This window comes from Nicotiana attenuata, chromosome 10 (genome assembly GCF_001879085.1).
Source record: "Nicotiana attenuata strain UT chromosome 10, NIATTr2, whole genome shotgun sequence".
In the NCBI taxonomy this organism is placed as follows: domain Eukaryota; kingdom Viridiplantae; phylum Streptophyta; class Magnoliopsida; order Solanales; family Solanaceae; genus Nicotiana; species Nicotiana attenuata.
The window spans coordinates 2,720,690-2,729,480 of NC_031998.1; the positions used below are offsets into that span (position 1 = coordinate 2,720,690).

General features: G+C 36.6%; 1 pseudogene; it reads left to right on the forward strand.

Annotated features, from left to right (window-relative positions):
- LOC109233531 overlaps positions 1-1,101 on the forward strand; it is a 3,529-nt pseudogene extending 2,428 nt beyond the window's left edge.

Below are 8,791 nucleotides of genomic sequence, written 5' to 3' on the forward strand. Positions count from 1 at the left end.
GGCCAGACTATCCTTCTGAATCTTCAGCAGTGATCTAGCATTTAATTAATTATTAAATAATTAATTAAATAAATTTTGTCCAAAAATAATCTTATCGATCGATCATTTGACAAATCCAAATCCAAATCTGAAGCCGAGCCGAGCGACGACGACGGCGCGAGGGTTCATTCTCTTCAACTCCTTTTAAGAGCTTTAAGAAGTGATTCTATATATAAGCACACAAATGTAGTTGTCCCTCACCAATGAGGGACAAAGTGCAAGTCAAAAGCTCACTCATGATCCATGGCTCTTTGTCTTTGCCTTTCATAAATCTACTGAAAAACTTTTGTGGAAAGTTTTTGATCTTAACAACTTTTCCTGGCACACAATCCCTGCTATGCCGTGCAAGGAAAAACTTTGTCCCTATGGATTTAGGTGTGCCGCCTTGCCTCGTGAGGGTGTTCTCTATGTTTGCGGTGGAGTGGCCTCTGATGATTGTCCCCTTAATATGGTGTTGAAATATGAAGTCCAAAAAAACCGTTGGACTGTTATGAAGAAGATGATCAATGCAAGGTCCTTTTTTGCTAGTGGAGTTATTAATGGGATGATTTATGTTGCTGGGGGAAACAACTCAGATCTTTATAATGAGATCAACTCTGCTGAAGTCCTGGATCCTGATAAAGAGACTTGGCATCCTGTTGCTAATATGGGGTGAACATGGCTTTATACGAGTCGGCAGTTCTTAATGGTAAGCTTCTGACGACAGAAGGCTGGTATTGGCCCTTTTTATCTGTGCCCAGGGGCCAAATCTATGACCCTAAAACAAATAATTGGGAGGAAATGGCTTCCGGATTGCGAGAAGGTTGGACTGGTCCAAGTGTTGTGATTTGCGGACGTTTATTCGTTGTGTCAGAACATGAACGAACAAAACTTAAGGTTTATGATACAAAAACGGACTCCTGGGATATAGTAGAAGGACTCTCATTACCTGAACAGATATCCAAACCGTTCTCTGTAGATTGCTATGGCAACCAGATTCTTATTGTAGGTCGAGACCTTCATATTGCTGTGGGACGTATCGCGAGGCTAGAGCAAAAAGTCTTTGAAGCTCAATGCCTTTAAAGTCCAACAATCCCCCACATGAATGGGAATGGCTGTAACAAGAATGATCATAGATGAAAGCTGTGTGATTTGCAAGTAAGGATTAATCGCATCTGGATAAGTAGGTTTCCCTTTGAACTTTCCGTAGTGAGCATATGTCGGATATACTCGGTCAATCGGTAGATTTGATATCTTTGAACCGTCGAACTTTAGTGTATACCTAGACAACCATATGTCACACAATCAACCCTTAACCGTCTTTTGGTTCTCATTGTTGTGTTCGTTTCAGCCATGAACACCGCCTGGTTTCATAAGTGCATAGAGAATTGGGCTTACAGAATTCTCATTGAAGCGACTTCCACTTCACACTTACATAGGTGATTCCTAAACGTGTAATCCTTTAGATTGACACTATTTGATAAATACCACATCAAACTTAGGTAATCATTAAAGAACGTGTAAGGTTCTATCCTTGTTACTAAACATTGTCTTCATCACGAGAAGGGACCAAAGATTTTACTTTGACAATGTTGAACCGGTCAATCACAACTTTGTTTGAGCTCCTTGAACCTAGATCTCGGAACATCCAAAATTCTAGGTAGAGTTACCGCCATGTTGACTTGTCCTCGGCCATAGTCCCATTCCCGTAGATGATTTCTCAACTCCCTCTCTAGTTAAGCCTTTTGTAAGCGGATCCGCCACATTATCCTTTGATCTTACATAATCAATAGTGATAATTCCACTAGAAAGTAGTTGTCTAACGGTGTTATGTCTTCGTCGTATATGACGAGACTTTCCGTTATACATAACGCTCCCTGCCCGTCCTATTGCAGCCTCACTATCGTAATGTATGCAAATAGGAGCCAAAGGTTTTGGCCAGAATGGAATGTCTTCTAAGAAATTTCGAAGCCATTCAGCTTCTTCACCGGCTTTATCCAAAGCTATAAACTCTGATTCCATTATAGAGCGAGCGATGCACGTTTGTTTGGAAGATTTCCAAGATACTGCTCCTCCACCAACAGTAAAAACATATCCACTTGTGGACTTTGTTTCTGTTGAGCCGGTTATCCAATTTGCATCACTATATCCTTCGATAACCGCAGGATATTTATTGTAGTGCAAAGCGTAGTCTTGAGTATATTCCAAATATCCCGGAACTCGTTTCATTGCCACCCAGTGATGTTTGTTTGGATTAATTGTTAATCGACTAAGTTTACTTATTGCACAAGCTATATCAGGTCGTGTACAGTTCATGATGTACATTAAGCTTCCCAACACATGAGCATACTCCAATTGAGATGTACTTTCACCTTTATTCTTTATAAGATGATGATTTAAGTCAATTGGAGTTCCTGCACTTCTAAATTCCAAGTGTTTGAATTTTTCAAGTACCATTTTCACGTAATGTGATTGAGACAAAGCTAGACCCTGAGGAGTCCTCTGGATTTTAATTCCTAGAATTACATCGGCAACTCCTAAGTCTTTCATATCAAACTTACTAGCAAGCATACGCTTAGTAGCTTGAATGTCGGCAATGTCTTTGCTCATTATTAGCATATCATCAACATATAAGCAAACAATGACTATATGATTGGAATGTTCTTAATGTAAACACATTTATCACATTCATTAATCTTAAATCCATTTGACAACATTGTTTGGTCAAATTTCGCATGCCATTGCTTGGGTGTTTGTTTTAGTCCATAAAGAGACTTAACAAGTCGACACACCTTCTTTTCTTTTCCCGGAACCACAAACCCTTCAGGTTGGTCCATGTAAATTTCTTCCTCTAAATCACCATTTAAGAAGGTTGTTTTTACATCCATTTGATGGATTTGAAGATCATACAAGGCGGCTAACGCTATTAGCATCCGAATGGATGTAATTCTTGTTACCGGCGAGTATGTGTCAAAATAGTCAAGACCTTCTCGCTGTCTAAACCCTTTGACAACAAGTCTTGCTTTGTATTTGTCAATAGTCCATCGTCTTTCATTTTCTTCTTGAAAATCCATTTAGACCCAATGTCTTGTTACCTAGAGGAAGATCAACCAATTCCCATGTATGGTTGCTAATATGGATTCTATTTCACTATTGACAGCTTCTTTCCAATATTGTGCTTCTGAGGAAGACATTGCTTCCTTGAAGGTACGAGGCTCATTTTCTAGCAGGAAAGTCAGAAAATCTGGACCGAATGAAGTAGATGTCCGTTGACTTTACTTCTTCTCGGATTTTCCTCATTAGGCATACCATCTGTTATTTCCTCCCGAGGTCGTTTTGACTTTTGGTAGGTCACTTCACTTTCTTTTTTATACAGATAAATAGTTTCAAAGAATTCAGCATTATCTGATTCTGTTATCGTATTAACGTGAATCTCAGGATTTTCTGACTTATGAACCAGAAAACGATATGCCTTTCTATTGGTTACATATCCAATAAATACACAATCCACCGTTTTTGGACCTATCTTAACCCTTTTAGGTTTAGGAACTTGTACCTTAGCTAAACACCCCCACACTTTGAAGTATTTCAAGCTGGGCTTTCTTCCTTTCCATTCTTCATAGGGAATGGACTGTGTTTTACTATGAGGTACACGGTTGATTATTCGGTTAGCTGTAAGTATAGCTTCCACCCACAAGTTCTGTGGTAAACCAGAACTTATCAACAACACATTCATCATCTCTTTCAACGTTCGATTCTTTCTCTCCGCAATTCCATTAGATTGTGGAGAGTAAGGGGCAGTTGTTTAATGAATAATACCATTTTCCAAATATATTTCTTCAAAAGGAGATTCATATTCTCCACCCCTATCACTTCTTATCATTTTGATCTTTTTTGTTTAGTTGTGTTTCAACTTCACTCTTGTATTGCTTGAAAGCATCAATTCCCTCATCTTTACTATTAAGTAAATAAACATAGCAGTATCTCGTGCTATCGTCAATAAAAGTAATAAAATACTTTTTCCCACCGCGAGATGGTGTTGACTTCATGTCGCAAATATCTGTGTAAATTAAGTCTAAAGGACTTGAATTCCTTTCAACGGACTTATAAGGATGCTTAGCATACTTTGATTCCACACATATTTGACATTTGAAATTAATGCAATCAAATTTTGTCAATACTTCTAAATTTATCATTTTTCGCAATGTTTTGAAGTTGACGTGACCTAAGCGTGAATGCCATAAAGTGTTTGACTCAAGTAAGTAAGAAGAAGTATTAGCTTTATTGATAGGAACTGTTATTACATTTAGCTTAAAGAGACCCTCATTCAGGTAACCTTTTCCTACATACATATCATTCTTACTTAGTACAACACTATTAGAAACAAAAGTGCATTTGAATCCATTCTTGACAAGAAGTGAGGTAGACACAAGATTCTTGCGAATTTCTGGAACATGGAGAACTTGGTTTAGAGTCACTATTTTTCCCGACGTCATCTTCAACGCAATCTTGCAAACTCCTTCAATTTTCGCTGTAGACGAATTTCCCATGAAAATTGTCTCGTCGGGTCCTGCAAGGGCATAAGAAGAAAATAACTCCTTGTTAGCACAAACATGGCGGTGGCTCCAGAATCTATCCACCATTCTTTAGGATTTCCTACCAAGTTGCATTCAGACAACATGGCACACAAGTCCTCCATTTCTTCAGCATTTTCAACCATGTTAGCTTGATTCTTCTTCTTCTTATCATTCTTTGGTGCACGACAATCCACGGCCTTATGCCCAGATTTTCCACAGTTGTGGTAATTACCCTTGAACTTTTTCTTGCTTAGGTAATTCTTTGGTCCAGAAGCCTCTTTCTTTTCTTGTTTTGTGGCGCCTCCTCAACAATGTTAGCCCTTATTATTGTCGAGTTTCCACGTGACTTCTTTTCAGCATTTTTGTTGTCCTCTTCTATCCTCAAACGCACAATCAAGTCTTCAAGTGTCATCTCCTTCCGCTTGTGTTTTAGATAGTTCTTAAAGTCTTTCCACAACGGAGGTAATTTCTCAATGAAAGCGGCGACTTGAAAGGCCTTATTAATGACCATACCTTCAGCAATAAATTCATAATTAATAACAAGATAAATCTTATTAATAAATTTATTGATTCGGGTCATACCTTCAGCAAGGAGGTCATGCACAATAACTTGTAATTCTTGGACTTGAGTTATGACCGATCTAGTGTCAATCATCTTGAAATCCAAAAACCTTGCAGCCACGAACTTCTTAAGTCCGGCATCCTCAGTCTTGTACTTTTTCTCAAGCGCATTTCATAACGCTTTTGAAGTTTCCATGATCCTATAGACATTGTACAAGCTACCTTCCAAACAACTCAAAATGTAGTTTTTGCACAAGAAATCAGAATGTTTTCATGCTTCAGTTACAACAAATTGTTCATCATCTGGAGTGTTTTCAGCCAGCACCGGAGGATCCTCCTTGATGAATCGCTGCAAACTCAACGTAGTAAGATAGAAGAGCATCTTCATTTGACAACGTTTGAAGTCAATACCGAAAAACTTTCCAGGTTTTTCTGCTGGTGCCATAGCATGAGTAGGAGTTGAACGGCTTGACGAGGCAGCAACACTCGTAACAGTAGCACCCGTTCCCGCAACATTTTCATTAGTTTGGTTTTCATTCGTCATTTTTCTGTAGAGTTGGAACCAAAACAGAACTTTGTTAAATCAGTGAAGTTTTGATATCTTCAAACTGAATACCAAACCAAACATACAACACGTAACAATGGTGAAGTTTTTATATACTTCAAACCCGTACGTTTATTATTCCGGTAAAGTTTTGATATACTTTAAACCGGACAGAACAATTATTGGAGTAGAAAGCATGAAGGCTTTAGTCTCCAAACCAGTATACAAAATATAAATAACAATTTAATATATAGTTCAACACAGAAACGTTAGTATTAGAATTCCTTAAGCTTGTAGTCGCTAGTGTGTTAAAACACAAAATCAGAAACTGTTAGAAGAATAAAAGAAACTGGAAAAACAGTAAAGATTAAGAAATATTCCGAGTCCACAATTTGCTTGTGCGTCCTTAAGGAATTTTAACCCCCTCACACGTTGCCAAGGTAATGGATTAAATCCTCCCAGGATAAAACGGAATAAACCTTCCTGCAACAGTGGCAATACGAACTGCAGGATACCAACGAACTTAAAGAACGGAGCAAAATCACACTTACGAATTTGAGAGAGAGAGACTGCGAATTAGAATGCAGTATTTTAAGAAAGAAGGAAGTTCTGTAATGTTTTTGGTGTGTTAAAAACGAAGCCATGCCTCAGAATTTATAAGCAATTATTGGAAGAGGTGTGATGTTTGTTCTGGAAGTCCAAAAAATAATCTTATCGATCATTTGACAAATCCGAAGCCGAAGCCGAGCGATCGACGACGACGGCGCGAGGGTTCATTCTCTTCAACTCCTTTTAAGAGCTTTAAGAAGTGATTCTATATATAAGCACACAAATGTAGTTGTCCCTCACCAATGAGGGACAAAGTGCAAGTCAAAATCTCACTTCATCCAAATTTTCATTTCCCTCCATTTTATTTTCCACCATTTCCAATTCACACTCTTATACTTTAAAGTCCAATGCTTAAAGTCTTTGAAGCTCAATGCGTTTAAAGTCCAACCAGATCTAATCTATTTTCCACTTTAAGATATTAGGCTTAATAATGAGAGTTACTAATTGTTATAGTCAACTTAAGTAAAAACTATTTACAAGTTCAATTAGTAAAGCAACATGAACTCTCCAGCTTAGTAGAAATAGAGTGGGCAAGTTGAAATAGATTATGAATTCAGAACCCAAATCCAGCACCAAAATTTATATATAACCAGTATTCAAACAAAGATTTGGTTAGTGAAAGAGTTTTGTGCACAGTCACTACTAGGTTCTGTCATCTCTAAATAATTTCTGTGCTTTATTTTCAAATATTGAAGTGGACAAAAATGTTTGTTTACCAATTTGGTCTTTTATTTTAATATCAAATTTGAAGTTTGAAAAAGTGGACATGTACTGTTTTTCCACATCCAAACAACAACTGAATCAAATATTTTTTTTTCAACTTCAACTACAAATACTCCTTGCACATACATGGTTCAAAGCCGGAGAAATAATCACACTCATTACATGTATAATACATATCAATGATTACAGAGAATGAAGATAATAAGGAAAAGAGAATGAAAGCAAAGCTGATTGACCAATCACCTAAAGCAAACAAATAGGTGATAAAACTGGAAATGGCTATTTTTGATTTGATTAAGTACAAGTAAATCTATATGATAGTAACTAATATAATTGATACAATTAATAACTTTGTGAGAATGATATTTAATCTACGATCACATATATATATATATATATATATATATATATATAAAGAAGGGAATAGAAAAGATGACTTGGCACCTCTATTTGGCCAAGAAACCAATTTATGTTATAAAACAATAAAAGAACAAGAGCAATATTGCAGAGAAAGTAGAGAGAGAGAATTCTTATTGAATTTTGGGATGAATTACAATGGAATAGAACCCTCTATTTATAGGGAGATGGTGACTTAGTCACCAAGTAATAAACCCTAGAATCTCTCTANAATATAATTGTATTTATAACACTCCCCCTTGAATGTCTATTCAACAGATAATGTGCCTCGTTAAAACCTTAACTAAAATAAAACCCAGTGGGAAAAAAATTCTAGAGAAGGAAAAAGAGTACACATATCTAACAATACGCCTTTTGGTTGCCTCGTTAAAAACCTTGCAAGGAAAACCCGGTGGGACAAAATCTTGTAAGGGAAAAAGAGTACAACGCGTATTAACTCCCCCTGATGAGAGCATCAATTCACATCATTAAGCATTTGCATTCCAATCTTGTGCACCATCTTCAAAAGATCTTTGGTAGAGATTTGATGAACAAATCAGCCATATTAACTTGAATGAATATATCGCACCTTGAAATCATCATTCTTGATAGAGATGAATTGTCTTCATATGATCTTGTTGGAATCTTCAGTTCAATATCTTCACATAGAGGTGAAACTCTTGCTATCATATTATCATGCATATAGTTATAGCAAGATACATGTGCACAAATTGCATTGAGGATGTAGTACTTCATGACCATGAATTCTATATGCTTTAAGCAATTTAAATCCTTCATGGATTGTCATATAAGTTAAGTCATATAAGCCATACAATAGACTTTAGATGCATATCAAGTTTTCATGTCATGCTAGACATATAAGATATCGAAAACTGATTGCACATACCATTGACTTTACACTTTCAAGTGTTTGAACTGCATGTTCAAAACTACATGGCTTTCATATGAAACCAATTCTATTTGAATTGTTTCTCAGACTTAAGATCCTCATATATATTTAGCGATATTATCGATGTTGTCGATAAATATTTTATATCGGTTCCAATTTATTTTCATATAGACATAACATAGAGATCTCTTCATTCGTATATTCAGGTACCGGAATCTCTCCTGAGAATTTATGAAGTGTTATGTCATGTGATCTTCTAGAACACTTGCCTCCTTTATTATGATCATTTAGATCATTTGCTCATCTTCTTTATCAAGAAGTTTATTTGAAACCAATTTGTCTATACGCTTTAAGCGTACCATAGACTTTGTCCTTCCAAGACTTAATAGGAGCATTTGCAATGAGAATATAGTTACTTTCTTTGGGTCAGCAAATGCGTCTGGCATGCTTTGC